We start from the raw sequence: 15,339 nt of genomic DNA on the forward strand, positions 1-15,339 counted from the left end.
ATTACTTAATGTCTGTGGGCCAATCCTTGTAAAGCTTATCGCTTTCTAATTACAGAAAGTAAAGATCTCATCATTTACATAGAAACAGTTACTTATGACATTTGCTCAGTAATCTTTTTAAAGTAGGTTTATACAGAACCACCCACGATGGTGGGATTTTTCTTTAAGTAGTTGTTTATTTGACTTGCCTTTCTCCGTTTTCACTTGGAAAAAACTGGGTCATATTACCTAAGAGGAGCTTGGGTGGCCATTGTTGAACCCACCTAGGGATTTCAGAGGTTTTTGCTGTCTTCCAGGAGAACTAGCAGCACTTCAGAGAGCTTGTAGTTGCCCAGATTCCTGAGGAGGTTCATGAAGGCTAATAGGGTCAGGCTGCTTAATTCAATGTCCTAATAATGACTTGGAAGCCCAGATATTATGTTTACTTAAACTGATAGAGCTGCCTTTCTGGGTGTGCTTAGAAAAAGATGACCATTCATACCACATACCCTAGATGGGGATAATCCCAAGCTTTGCCGTGGAGCCTTCTCTCTCTCTCTCTCTCTCTCTCTCTCTCTCTCTCTCTCTCTCTCTCTCTGAGGCTCTTAACCTTTTTCTGTCACAAGCTTCTGTTTTGTAGACTGATGAAGCCTATGGAGTAATGTTTCTCAGAAGGATGTTCTTAAATGCACAAAATAAAAATACATAAAATCTCAAAGGAAATAATTTCTGTTGAAATACAAATATGTGCTCCAAATCACTAATCAAAAGAGAAATTAAAATTCAAACAACCCTGAGGTTTCAGTTTTATACTCTACAAATTAGGAAAGCTGAAAAAAGATAGGGATAATGAATATCAAAAGAGCTATAGTGGATTGAGAGTCAGGCCTAGAGATGGGAGGTCCTAGGTTCAAATCCAGCCTCAGACACTTCCCAGCTGGGTGACCCTGGGCAAGTCACTTGGCCCCTATTGCCCCCCCTTACCACTCTTCCACCTAGGAACCAATACACAGAAGTTAAAGGTTTAAAAAAAAAAAGAGCTATAGGGAGATAGGTACACTAGTACATTGTTGGTGGAGTTGTGAATCAATACAACCATTCTGGCAGGCAAGCTGGAATTACACAAATAAAGGGACTAATGTCCCTCCAGGTTACTTTGAACCAGCAACTTCATTATCAGACTTATAATCCAGGGAAGCAATCAATAAGAAGTCACCCTGTGCGCTCAAAGTATTTTTGGTAGCATTTTTTTTTTTTAATGGTAGCAAAGAGGTAGGAACAAAGGGTAATGCCCCTTTACAAATGATCAAAGGAATTTATGGTACATGAATATAATGGAATATGACTGTGCTAGAAGAAATGATGAATATAAAATGAATACAGAAAAGCATGGAAAGATCTTTATGAACTGATACAGAAAAAAGTCAGCAGAGCCAAGAAAACTATATACAGAGTAGCTACAACAATGTGAATAAAAACAACTCCCCAAGATCCAAAGTAAATGTTACAGAGTTATAAAAATCGAATGAAGAGATGTAAGAGTTTTCTCAACCCACCTAGAACCATAAGCATTGCGTATTGCTCATATTTTCATATTTTTCAATGTATCCATCAGTTTTGTTTTGTTTTGTTTTTTGTCTCTATTTTTGGTCTTTAAAAAAGTTATTTGGTATATGGGATGGCTCTTGGAGAAGGGAAGCTCGGTGATGCATCAATAAAAAGCTTATTTTTAAAAAAAGAGAAACAATTACCAAAATATGTCAAGAACCAAGTTTATGGGGCCCTGATATAATGAAATCAATAAGAAATTTGTGGTTATATAATAGATGATTATATAACAAACCCCTTTGCCAGTCTGGTGAAGTTGACCCCTTCTTAGAATAATATCTTTAGTATAAAATAAATAGGATTATGAAGTTGACTTGTTTTATGGAAATATAAGTATTAAAAAAAATGGCAAACCCTAGATTCCAGTTACAGAGAACTTGCTGATTTGTAAGGGCAGAATTTCCTCCCTGGGATCTCTCTGGCCACAGAGATGAAGTCACAAATCCCTGTCCTAGTTCTCTTCCCCTTCCTGCAAGGAATACACTTAAACCAAAGAGGTGATTCCATCTCTTAATATTGTAATCCAAAGTGGTTCCAGAGGAAAGTCTGTTCTTCCAGGCTTTTATTATAAATCCAAATGTATTCATTTGTCATACTTTCACATTGGGGATTCAGAAATCAAGAGTGCCCTTGGGCACAAAAACAGACACTGTGATAGGAAATACAGGGCTAGATATTTCATTTGACAGAGGTTTGTGAATAGATTTTTTTAAGGTTCATTTATTTGCTTGTTTGCTTGTTTATTTATTTATTTATTTTAGGCTATTTTTCCATGGTTACATGATTCATGGTTTTTTCCCTCCCCTCCTCTCACCCCTCTCCTGTAGCCAACGTGCATTTCCACTGGGTTTTACATATGTCATTGATCAAGACCTATTTCCATGTTATTGATATTTGCATTAGGATGATGACTTAGAGTCTACGTCCCCAATCCTATCCCCATCAACCCATGTCTTCTGCATTTCTGCTCCCACGGTTCTTCCTCTGAATGTGGATAGTGATCTTATAAGTCCCTCAGAATTGTCCTGGATTGTTGCATTGCTGCTAGTACAGAAGTCTATTATAATCGTGCCATGGTGTGTCTGTCTCTGTGTACAATGTTCTCCTGTTTCTGCTCCTTTCACTCTGCATCAATTCTTGGAGGTCATTCCAGTTGTGAATAGATGTTTTATGGGTGAGGAGAGTGTGTATTGTAGCTTCCTACTATTGTGACTCTGCATTAACCAGCATGGGTCAACTGTGTGGTAACCTCTCCTTTCTGCAAATTTTGAGTACTGGAAAATGCTCAAGAATGAGCTCCTCTGGGGCAGCTACATGGCTCAGTGGATTGAGAGCTAGGTCCTGGATTCAAATTTGACCTCAGACACTTCCTAGCTGTGTGATTGATCCTGGACAAGTCACTTAACCTCCATTGCCTAGCCGTTACCACTCTTCTGTCTTGGAACCAATACACAATATTGATTAAAAGATGGAAGATAAGGGTTTTTAAAAAATGAGCTCCTCTCATGGCTTAACCTTCAAAGGATGACTAGAATTCCAATAGAACAGGTCCATAATGAATTTTTAAATCAAATCATTTCAGTATTATTGATAAAGAATTGATCACTCTTATGGGATTTCCTGCCATCTACTGTCTTCCCAAATATAGCTTGTTAAAGAATGCAGATCATCCTGAAGCGACAGCCAGAAGCCATTCTCTGCTCAGCATTAATTAGTTGATTAGATGCATTTCTTCCCCGAATGCTAGGTGAGAACAGGGGCTTTTTTTTTTTTTTTAAACCCTTGTACTTCGGTGTATTGTCTCATAGGTGGAAGAGTGGTCAGGGTGGGCAATGGGGGTCAAGTGACTTGCCCAGGGTCACACAGCTGGGAAGTGTCTGAGGCTGGATTTGAACCTAGGACCTCCTGTCTCTAGGCCTGACTCTCACTCCACTGAGCTACCCAGCTGCCCCTAGAGAACAGGGGCTTTTTGAGGGAGTGCATGAGAGAAGAAGAAATAAATAGTCCTGGACTTGGGACACATTGGCCTTAGGATTCCAGCAACCAGCATGAGGACCCTGGGTGCCTGGAATGCTTTGGTTCACAAGTGAGAGAGCATCAAAGATAGCTTTCCCTTGCTTCCAGTGTTGCTGGGAATTGGATCCGAAACAGAGGCATCATCGTTTTCATATGCCACACAGCTGAAGTTCTCAGAGCACAGACAAAGCACTAAAACAGCCTATCTGGGAGTTTATTTTTAAACGGCTCACTTATTGGGTGTCCTGCCTACTTCAAAGGGTGTCGCAGAAAACAAAAACAAGCAGCGCATTCTGCTCCTCTGGTCACACGTGACTGCGGGTAGCTGGGCTCCCTTTCTTTGCTCATAGACTGTGGAGATGTGCTAACAGCTGCTGGTGTGAGAGTCACACCCGAAATAGGTTTCCAAAGACTCCCAAAAGCTTGACTTCCCAACTTCCCTGACTGGATAAAGTAATGGTAGTGTACCTTGTCTTTTCTGTCTCACAAAAGCATCCTCAGTTTACCAGCTTGTAAGATGCCTATTGAGGGATTTAGAAAGCATGACAACCTTCGTGTATTTTGTTTGCATTTTTCCTGACAGAAAATTATGCAAAGTATGTGGTGTTGGAACCTACCATATATTTATTTAGCATCAATGGTATGCTATCCCCGAGAAATTCAGGGTAGACTTGGAGCAAGCTTGAACTTGGATAGGAAAGTCACAACCTCTCTGGGTCTCAGTTTCTTTATCTGCCAAATGAAAATTAGATTAGATTAGATCTCAGCAGTTCCTTCTGGCTCAGAGAGAACTAACATTTCTGGTGGGAGGCCCTTTTCAGGGCTGCTCATCCACTTTTGGTATTTACCTGCCACTCAACTCTCACTTACGGCTCCAAGAAAGCTGTGGAGTGCCTAAAGTTGAGTAAGGCATAGAAGACACCAAGGTCATCCACTCCATCCTGGGCCGTCACCAGTTGTCCTGACGTTTGCCTTGCCACTGGACTTGGAAGGCTCTGGAAGAGAGAGTGAGGCTGATGACTTTGTGCAACTCTGCCTCACTTAAATCCAGTTTACTCCCAAGTCAAGACATCACCCTGAGGGGGGCAGCTGGGTAGCTCAGTGGATTGAGAGTCAGGCCTAGAGATGGGAGGTCCTAGGTTCAAATCCGGCCTCAGACACTTCCCAGCTGTGTGACCCTGGGCAAGTCACTTGACCCCCATTGCCCACCCTTACCACTCTTCTGTCTTAGGGCCAATACACAGAAGTTAAGGGTTTAAAAAAAAAAAGATTGAAAAAAAAAAAAAAGACATCATCCTGTGATGTTCTTGGGCCTCTTTGAAAAATGATGGACAAACAAGGACTCTGTAATCCTATGATTCTAAGACAAGAAGCTCCCCCTCTGATTATTTTGTAATCACCTTATTCCCATGTTCCTTTGCTCATATTCAAGAGCCTTCGATTCATTTGAACTCAACAAACTTTTTAAAAGCTTGTGTTATGAGCAGCCACTCTGTTGGGATACTAAGGGAGATAGATGCGAAGTCAAATAAGACACTGTCCCTGCTTTCAAGGAATTCACATTCTAATAGGGAGATGATGCTCAAACAGCCAAGTACAGACAACTTATACAGAATATAAATGGAAGGTAATGTCAGAGGGAAAGCATTAGCAGCTAGAAGAGGGGAGCGAATAGGGAGAAGGAACGTGAGAGGCCTCCTGCAGAAAGGGGAATTGGAGCATATTCTAGAGGGCAATCAAAGAAGCTGAGATGCCAAGGTGAGGAGGAAGAAGGTTCTAGGCTTGGGGAGGGGACAACCAGTCAGGAGATGGAGTCTTGTGAAGGGTGGCACGGTCAGTACACCTAGATTAGGGGGAGTGTGGGGGAGGGCAGTATAGTGCAAGAAAATGGAAAGGTGCAAAGGAGCCCCAGGTGTGAAGGACTTTAAATGCCAAACTGAGGACTTTAGATTGATCCTAGAGGCAATAGGGAGCCACCAAAGATTTATTATATATGTGCTTTTTGTGTCTCCCAATTGGTATGTAAGCTCTTTGGAAGTAGATTGTTCTATTCTTTGTACTCTGATCCCCGTATCTAACTCTTCATGATCCCATTTATGGTTTTCTTGGCAAAGATACTGGGGTTGTTTTTCCATGCTTCTCCAGATCTTTTACAGATAAGGAAACTGAAGCAAACAGGGTTGAGTGGCTTGCCCAAAATCACACAACTAGTAAGTGTCTGAGGCCAGATTTATTTATTTTTTAATCCTTACCTTCTGTCTTAGAATCAATACTAAGTATTGGTTGTAAGGCAGAAGAGTGGTAAGGGCTAGGCGGTGGCTATTAAATGACTTGCCCATGGTTACACAGCTAGGAAGTGTCTGAAGTCAGATTTGAACCTAGGACCTCCTATCTCTAAGGCTGGCTCTCAATCTACTGAGCCACCCAGCTGCCCCCTAAGGCCAGATTTTAACTCAAGAAGATGAGTCTTCCTAACTCCAGGCCCAGCATTCCATTCATTGTGTCACCTAGATGCCTCTAGAGTTTTCTAGAATAATCTTTTTTGGGGAGAGATGAGTAGTATGTTTCATTAGTTCTCTGGAATTATGGTTTGTCATTTTGTTATTCAAATCCCCCAACTCTGTCAAAGTTGTTTGTCTTTACCATATTGTCGTTGTATAAATTGTTCTCCTGATTTTGTTCACTTCACTCTACATAAGTTCACTTAAATTTTACCAGGTTTCTCTGAAACTCTTCCTGTCATCAATTCTTATAACACAATCATGCTCCAGTCAACCAATCAACAAATATTTATTAAGTGCTTTGCCTACTATATGCCACGCACTACTGTGCCAAGCACTGGGGATACAATCTGTGTAAAATCAAAGACAATTCCTGCCCTCAGGGAGCTTACACTCTAATGGGGGAAGGACAACATTCCAAAAGAAGCAGAAAAGGAGGAGAGAGAAGTACATGGTGTAGAGAGACCTGTTGGAGAATTCCAAAGAAGTGCTCAAGCTGCATAGCTGGTGGGAAATGGGGAAAGGATTATGCTGAACTCTCTCTTTAAGAAATAGAGGCCCTGGAGCTCATGGCCCTGCCCTTCAGTCAGTCATAGAGCCCAATCAGAGGGGCAGAACTTATTGAGGAGGTGAGTAGTATAAGCAAAATTCAATCTTGCAGGATAGTGAGATTTCCCAATGATGAGTTTCCTGGGGAAGGAAAGTATGTTGGAGAGGTCCAAAGAAGTCTCAAAGCACTAGAGAGAGATAAGATAGCACATTTACAGACCAAAACTTGGTTAGCCATTGCCCAGTGATAGACATGCTCTCATATGCCCTTTCTTTGCCACCACAAAAAAAAAGCTGCCAATATTTTTGTATATGCTTAGTGTTTGTTTTGTGTAATGCAAAAGAGACAAGAGAGGTTTTTGCTCTTGCAGGGAACCAACTGAAAACTTCTGGCAGTTAAGCCTTAGAATTCTGAGAGAAAGTTCAGTTGGTCTCTGAGGCTTGAACAGAGCGGAAGGATCAACTAGAGCTCTATTTTGGCTTTCGGTTTTGCTTTGGCCTGTGCCTTGTCTCTGGACAATTTGAACCTAGCTAATTTCTCTGGACCTCTCCCTGACCTTCTCCATATTATCTCCCTGTTTTCCTTTCCTGTTTTTCCTGGGGCTCTGGGAGGCAGGGTGGCTTTTGGATTTTTAGTGAATAGACTTTGTGGGTTTAGTTTCCCCATAGGCAAATAGGACATTCTTGAATTCAAACTATCCCTTTAGTATACCCTCTACTTTAAAAGCAGCCAAATCTTCCCAGGCTGAGAGAGCAGGTTCTCTCTCAGTCTAACCCATTCCTGTGACCCTCCCCCATCTTGAGTTTCTCCCTAGTGGCTTTTAGAAACCCTAAACCCCTCTCTCCTTCAGACCAATCCTGAATATCAATAAATCCCCTTGTTACCTAATCAAACCCTCTGGTGAATCATTGTGTTAAAGAATTAGCCAAGGGTTGAAGAGGGAAGTATTATTTATCTTTTATTTTCTGAGGGAAACTGGAGGCATCCATCTTGGGAGGAAGTAGTTGCCTGACACTTCCTCCTGAATCCCTTCAGTTTCATTGACAGGGAGGAGCCTTGTGGTTCCCCCTTTGAGGACTTGAGAAACTGACAAGAAAGCCCTCAAGTCAGATTCAAACCACTTCTGACTGGCCCTATTCCTTGTATCTATAAAAGTACCTTTCCTGCCTGGAAGGGTTCAGCCTTTTACCCCAGTATCCTCTTTCTCTAGCTTGGGTGTCTAATCTGTGTTAGCTGCCTCTCCTGAACACCTCACCCGGTACCCTTACCATCCTAATACCGCCTTGGCCATTCTCCCTAAACCCAGCCATTCCTTTCATTCCTCACCTATCACCTCAATCACCTATTTACCCCTCTGTCACTCAGCAAGGGAAGGAGATCACCCTCTGAAATTTTAGTCCCCTCTTTATCCACTACATTTGCTTAGGAAATATTCCTCCCGAAGCCCTTTCTGCTCTCTGATTCCCTCTTCTCCTTTCTTTTATTTCACTGCTAAATGAAATGTATTTCTGTACCCAAAACTGCATGTATGTATGTATGGGTATTCTTCCCTCCTTTGACCAATTCAGATGAAAATGAGGTTCAAGTGTCAGTGTGTCCCCCCCATCCCCTGACACTGTTCCCTCCTTCCTGACTCTTGAACTTCATTCTCACTTTGTCCTCTGGTTCTAAGAGAATTTGGAAAATGTTTTTTGATTTGTTGAAATTTGATATCTAGGCTTAGAGTTTTTTGTTTTGTTTTTATGACTTCCAGGTAGTCTAAAGAAATTCTTAAGTTTTTCTCTTCAGTTTTATTTTCCAGGTCAATTTGTTTTTGCTATGAGATACCTTACATTTTCTTCCTTTTATCCTGCTTCTTGACTTTATTTTAATATTTCTTATTGTTTCATAGAGTCATTGGCTTTTAATTATTCCATTCTCTCATTCAGGGAGTTTCTTATTCAGACAAGCTTTTATACCTTTTGTGTCAAACTGTTATTCCTTTTCAAACTCTTTCTTCCATAACTTATTTCATTTCCAAATTATTCCTCTAATTCTCATTTCAGTGCTTATCACGACCCTGGAACATAGTAGGTACTTAATAAATGTTATTTATTAATTGATAAAAAAAATTAAACTTTTAAAAATACTCTTGCTTCATCTCTTTCAAGAATTCTCGTTGAATCAGCACTCAGATGCCACACACAAAAAGTGATGTTTTTTTGAGGCTTTCTTATATATGTTTTGGAGCTAACATCTTTTTTCTGGATATGTTTCATGAACATCCCTGTCATCATAATAGCTTCTTATTGTGGCATTCTTTTTTGCTTGTTTATTTGTTCTTTTTTCCAGGCTATTTCCTAACTTAAAACTTGATTTCAGAGCTAGACTCTGCATACTTCTGGAGGGAAGATCTGGAGTGGTCCATCTGCATCTTTCCTTACATATTGAGTGTTGTGTTATTCCTTGATCTCAAGAACAGTGCATGTTAGGGACCTACAAGCTTTCAATGGTCTGAGCTAGGGCAAGGTCTGATGGCTTCCCTCTCCTCCTGTCTGAGCTTGCTCACCACCCTCTTATTTTTGCAATTAAGGTGTAGTTAATTATAGGGAGGAAAACATAAAAGAAAACAGAATGGAGGGAAATCTATAATTAATGATCATAACTGTGGATGGGATGAACTTACCCATAAAATGGAAGAGGATGGTTAAAAGGATTAGAAATTAAAATCCAACACTATGTTGTTTACAAAAAACACACTTGAAACAAAAAAACTGATAGGATTAAATAAGGAGCTGGAGCAACATCTGTTAAGTTTCAATGGAAGTGAAAAAGGCAAGGTAGCAATTATTATCTCAGATAAGACAAAGGAAAAAACTGACTTCATTAAAAGAGATAAACAAGGCAGCTACATCATGCTGAGAGGCACTGCCAATAATAAAGGTATAGTGAAGGTAAGATTAATACATAACATATATACACTAAATAGCTTTGCATCTATAAACTGGGTGAAATTTTAAAGGGACAACTTTCCTTATACATGTTAAGGCTACATTCTTTCATGACCATGTTGGGTCCCGATTATATATTTTCTGGGGGAATCAGATCCCAAGTTCTCTGGTCCCCCTGTCATTCATGTACCTCTGGTCACTGTGGACTTTATAAGTTGTTAACACTTGGTTTTCTGGATTTTCTAGTGAACTAGATAAAGGGAAATGTACATTGCTTTATATGTATTTATAATATCTGCATAAGTTTGGCAAGGTAAGTGGCCTTCATTTACTCTAGGTAGGGACATTTTGAGCTTGGATCTCATCATATAGTTATCTTCATCCAAGAAGTACCTGATATTTCTGGTGGTTGTAGATAATCTTTTTAAGGCTATACATTTACTCCTCTGTGATACCATCTCATTGCCATTCTTGTAGTGTGATAGATTAAGTCTACACTGCCCATCTTTAGATTTAATCACCAAAGATGAGAGCATCTCCAATTCTGGGAGGTCCATAACCCACATGAGCTAGAGTGAGGGACGAACCAGAATTGACTGACCGTCCCCACCCCCCACCCCCCCCCCCACCCCCCGCAGTCCTATGAGAAGTGTCTATTGTGATTGGACATGCAAATTAGGAGGGAGGCACAGGAAGTGACACATACTGACCCCTTTAAAAGGCTAAGGTCCTCAGTCAGCTGAGAACTTTGGTGGAAGAAGGTGTCAGGTGATGGGCTTCTGGTTTGGTGAAGGGGAACTGAGGGAGCTTTGCTGGTTCATGACTGAGACTGTTCCACGTGATGAGTTTAAAGACTGAATCTTTCTGAACTTCTATTAAGAAACTTCCTTTTATAGACTCTGTGAGTGAAGTTTGCTCCATTCACCTCTGGGCCTCAGGCCCTTTAACCCTCAGCTGAGGGTTAAGATCTACCTGGACTAGTCAGTGGGATAGATTCTTGTTTCCTTACTTCCTCTCTCTTCTCATATAAATAAATTTCCATAAAAGTCAATTTTGATTTGAGATTATTCTTAATTGAGGATTGATAATAGCTCAATCCTCTGGCGACCATCTTTAATATATTGAACCCATAAAACCCCCTTTTCACCGTTACAGTAGATGTCTTATTTCCATTTATTTATCTATCTATCTATCTATCTATCTATCTGTCTGTCTGTCTGTCTGTCTGTTTGTTTGTTTGTTTGTTTATTTATTTATTTATTTTTAAGCCCTTACCTTCCATCTTGGAGTCAATACTGTGTATTGGTTCCAAGGCAGAAGAGTGGTAAGGTTAGGCAATGGGGGTCAAGTGACTTGCCCAGGGTCACACAGCTGGGAAGTTTCAGGCTGGATTTGAACCTAGGACCTCCCATCTCTAGACCTGGTTCTCAATCCACTGAGCTGCCCCCTAGATGTCTTATTTTTGCAAGGAACTTTCTGCTTCTATGGACTCCTTGGTTAGGTACTCTTATCTTAGCCAGGACTTATACTTCATGGCCTCATACTGGCAAGCTTTCTTCAAGGCTTTTTGAGTAAATATTGTTAAAGCTAAATTAAACTCTGGTCTTTAATTTCCATAGAATTTATTAATATTTACTTAAACAAGAGAAGGCAGATAGATATAGAGAAAAGCCTATTTTTAACTAGCCATGCGAATGCTTCTCCATGTGGCTCCCTCAGTCCCCTTCCTTTCACTATGCACCTGAGTGAATAGAGACCCCCACTTCTTCGAATTCCCTCTTTTTATTCCTGCTCTTTTACCCCGGATCAATAACCTGATCTTTTCCATGTCAAGTGCCTAGGTCACTGTCCTATGACCCATGATGGAGAGCAGGGACACAGGTCAGACCCAAATGTGTGATTCTGGGAGGGGGTTCCCTTTATAAAATGAACTTCTCGTCCTGATTCTACTTGCGAACAAGGAGGCACAGATGCGACAGGCCAGAATGCTCAAACTGTGTCTCGTGGTTATTATTCCTACCGTCAAGATAGGGGACTTCCCTGGATATAATAGAGCTTGTTTACAGCAGGATTGTCTACAATTCTACTCTGTAAATGCCTGTATACACGAATTATAGGTTTGAGTCAATTCCACAAACATTTAATGAGTACTTATTATGTGAGAGGACTGAGTATTTTACCTACCCTTGCTATTTTCGTATTATTTATTAGCCATAAAACATGATCTTGCAAAACCATCCAAACCAACCTTCAAACACCGTGGTCTACCAAATGAAATAGGCTTTTGCCAACCATCTTCAGGGATGGAGGACAGTGAAATTTCTGTAGGTGGGTAGCCTGTTTCGGTGGTCTCACTTTATTTTTAAACAGAGGGAACTGTGAAAATTTAGCCAATTATTTTTGGAAATAAGAGCAGTGAGATGGCTCAGAGCAGGGGTCTGCAACCTTTTTGGCCGTGAGAGCCATAAACGCCACATTTTTTAAAATGTAATTTTGTGAGAGCCGTACAATATGTTTAACACTGAATACAAGTAAATATGTGCATTTTATGTAAGAACAACACTTTTAAAGTACAATAAGTCTCTGAACTATTTTTAATAACGTTATTATGTGCTAACCAATGATGAATAAAAAAGTACATTAATGTGACTTCTGGTGCTGCATGGTTTTACTGATTATGCAAAATTATTTTGATTATTAATCAAAAAACAAGACTTAATGGGGCACTATAGTACTGATATAACTGCACACATACATATAAAACTCCTTTACACTAAGAAAATTGCTGAAATAAAGAAAGAAAAATTCAGGGAAGAATACTTTTTCCTCTCCCTCTCTCAAGTCAGGCAATACGAGAAGAAAAAGCTGCCGGCCTGCTGGTTAAGCCATTTGGCCACATACATTAAGTAGGAGATCAGGAGATTACAGAAAATAACATGCCTTGTGTGCAGGCATTAGTACGTAGTGGGGGAGGAGGGTACCTTTTCATGGAAAACTGGCCAGGACACATGACACACATTTCCTGGTACAGGTGTTTATCAGTGCTGCCTCCTCCATCATTCTGTATCCAATGAAACAACTACTGGGGAGAAATGCTTCTCACTAATGAAGCCTATGTAAAGATGTAATCTGACTCTAGTTTCCCTTTACATGCAGGTAGAAAAGTTAAAAACAATAACAATCCCACAAATAGGGAGTGCAGACCCCATGAATGCCCTGAGATAAAGCCATGTAAATCAGAGGCAGAGGGGGAGAGAATGTAGACCAAAGTGATCCATCGCAATACAGAAGCCCAAGAGGTCAGTAACAGCTGGGGAAAGAGTAAAAGGAGGGCAGAAGGAGGAACACGCAACACCCCTGCCAAGGCCAACTAAAGACCAGGATATCAATGAGGGAGCCTTCTAGCTTAGAAGAGAGTCGTGGTACGGAAAGGATCACATGACGTATCACGTGATACATGATGTCATGCGTAAACTGTTAGTTACTGTGCCGCGGTTGACTTTATGGCTCCTGCAGAAAGAGCCAGATATGTCCTTCAGAAGAGCCAGATATGGCTCGAGAGCCACACGTTGCCGACCCCTGGCTCAGAGGATAGAACACTGATTCTGGAGTTAGGAAGACCTGAGTTCAAATTTAGCTGCAGACATAGTACTAACTGTGTGACCTTGGGCAAGTCATTTAATTTATGTTTGGAGAAGGAGAATGGCAAACCACTCCTGTATCCTTGCCAAGAAAACCCCATGGAGAGTGTCTATGGGGTCTCAAAGAGTCAGATAGAACTGAATAACTGAACAACAACAACGACGTTAGCATAAAGGCTTTGTAAACCTACAGTTTTGTAGATAGCTTAATAGCTCTTTTCTCTTCCATTTTCTTTTGGAGATTCCCAAACAGAGAAGAGATGATGACTCCTGACCCCAGAGATATCGTAGAGAAAGTCACAGCAAGTTATAATCACTGTTTATCAGTTCCTACAAGTCTTTCCAGGCTTTCCTGAAACCATCTTGCTTCTCATTTCTTAAAGCACAAAGATATTCTTTTACAATCAAATACCATGACTTGTTCTGCCATTCTCCAAGTGATGGACAGCCCCTTGATTTCCAATTCTTTGTCACCACCCAAATTGCTGCTATACATGGTTTTGCTTATATACATTCTTTACCCTTTTCTTTGATCTCTTTGGAAAACAGACCTAGTAGTGGTGTTGGAGGGTCCAAGGGCAGACACGGTGTTCTAGCTCCACCCTTCCTACTAGCGTGTGTCAAGTAACAAGTCCTTCTATCTGTAGCTGGGCTCTTTGTATTTACCAAATAGTGGGCAATTGATTCATTTGCAGATTCTGTATGTTATGTAATTAGTCTGTTCTGCGCACTCTTTCTTTTGGTAAACCAGTAACAAATGGTTTGGAAAATTGCTGTTTTATGACCCTCTGAGTCCCTCTTCATTTCCTGCTTGTTTTTTTTTTATTATTTTTTATTATTTTCCTTGAGATTCTTCTTCATATGAATTTTATCATTATTTATTCTAGTTTTAAAAAAATAATCTCTTAGTAGTTTGATTGGTATCACACTAAATAAGTAAATTTGTTTAGGTAATATTGTCATTTTTAATACGTTTACTCATCTACCCATGAGCAGTTCATACTTTTCCAATGAATAAACCTGTCTTTGTTTCTGTAAACAGTGGTTTATAGTTTTATTTGTTCTTGTGTATGTCTTGGTAGGTAGACTCCCAAGTATTTTATATATTTTTGTAATGATTTTAAATGGAATTTTTCTCTCTACCTCTTCCTTCTGGGTTTTACTGGTATTATATAAATATGCTGATGATTTATTTGGGTTTATTTGATATAAAAATTTACTGAAGTTATTTTAATTATTTTATTTGGCTTTATAGGATTCTTTAGGGATATGCTCCTTTTACTTACAAAAATGACAGATTTCTTTTTTCTTTACCTATGCTTATTCTTTTGATTTATTTTTTTCTTTGTCTTATTATTGCCAGCCTTTCTAATACTATGTCAAACAGAAGTGGTGATAATAGACATCCTTTTTTTATTGAAAGAATTCTAGTTTATTCCCATTACATATATCGATATCTTGGTTTTAGATCTATGCCATTTCTAACTTTGACAAACAGTCCATTTGTTCCTTTATTTTCTAGTTGTTGTTGTTTAACAGAAATAGGTATTTGTCAAATACAATGTATACTCAATGATATAATAATATGATTTTGCTATTAAGTTTATAATTTTCCTGATACTAAACCAACCCTGCTTTCCTGGTAAAATTCCAAACTACTCATAGTCGCATGTTGTTTTGCCTTCTTTGATATATTATTATGTATAAAATTTCACATTCATGTTCATTAGGGACTGTGTTGCAAACCTATGACACATGTGCTGGTGTACTGGAGGGGGCTGCTCCCTTCCCCCTCTCCATCCACACCTGACCACATTTCTCCTATTACCCACCCCTTTGACCAGCAGCCCAATGAGAGTGCTTCCTCCCTCCTCCATCTAGGGTAAGTTGAGAGGCTCACAAGAGGTGTGAGGTTTGCAGTTTGGGCACTTGATCTCTAAAAGGTTCACCATCACTGGTTTATAGTTTTGGTTGTGGAGTTGTTTTTTTTTCCTTTTCTGTTTTGACTCTGCCAATATCAAGACGGTATCTGTGTCACAGAGGGAACTTGGTTCTAGGAATGCATAAGGCCCAGCGAAATATTCTGTTTTGATCAAAGTTCCTCTATTCAGTGA

The sequence above is a fragment of the Gracilinanus agilis genome, chromosome 3 (assembly GCF_016433145.1).
Source record: "Gracilinanus agilis isolate LMUSP501 chromosome 3, AgileGrace, whole genome shotgun sequence".
Classification (NCBI taxonomy): Eukaryota; Metazoa; Chordata; class Mammalia; order Didelphimorphia; family Didelphidae; genus Gracilinanus; species Gracilinanus agilis.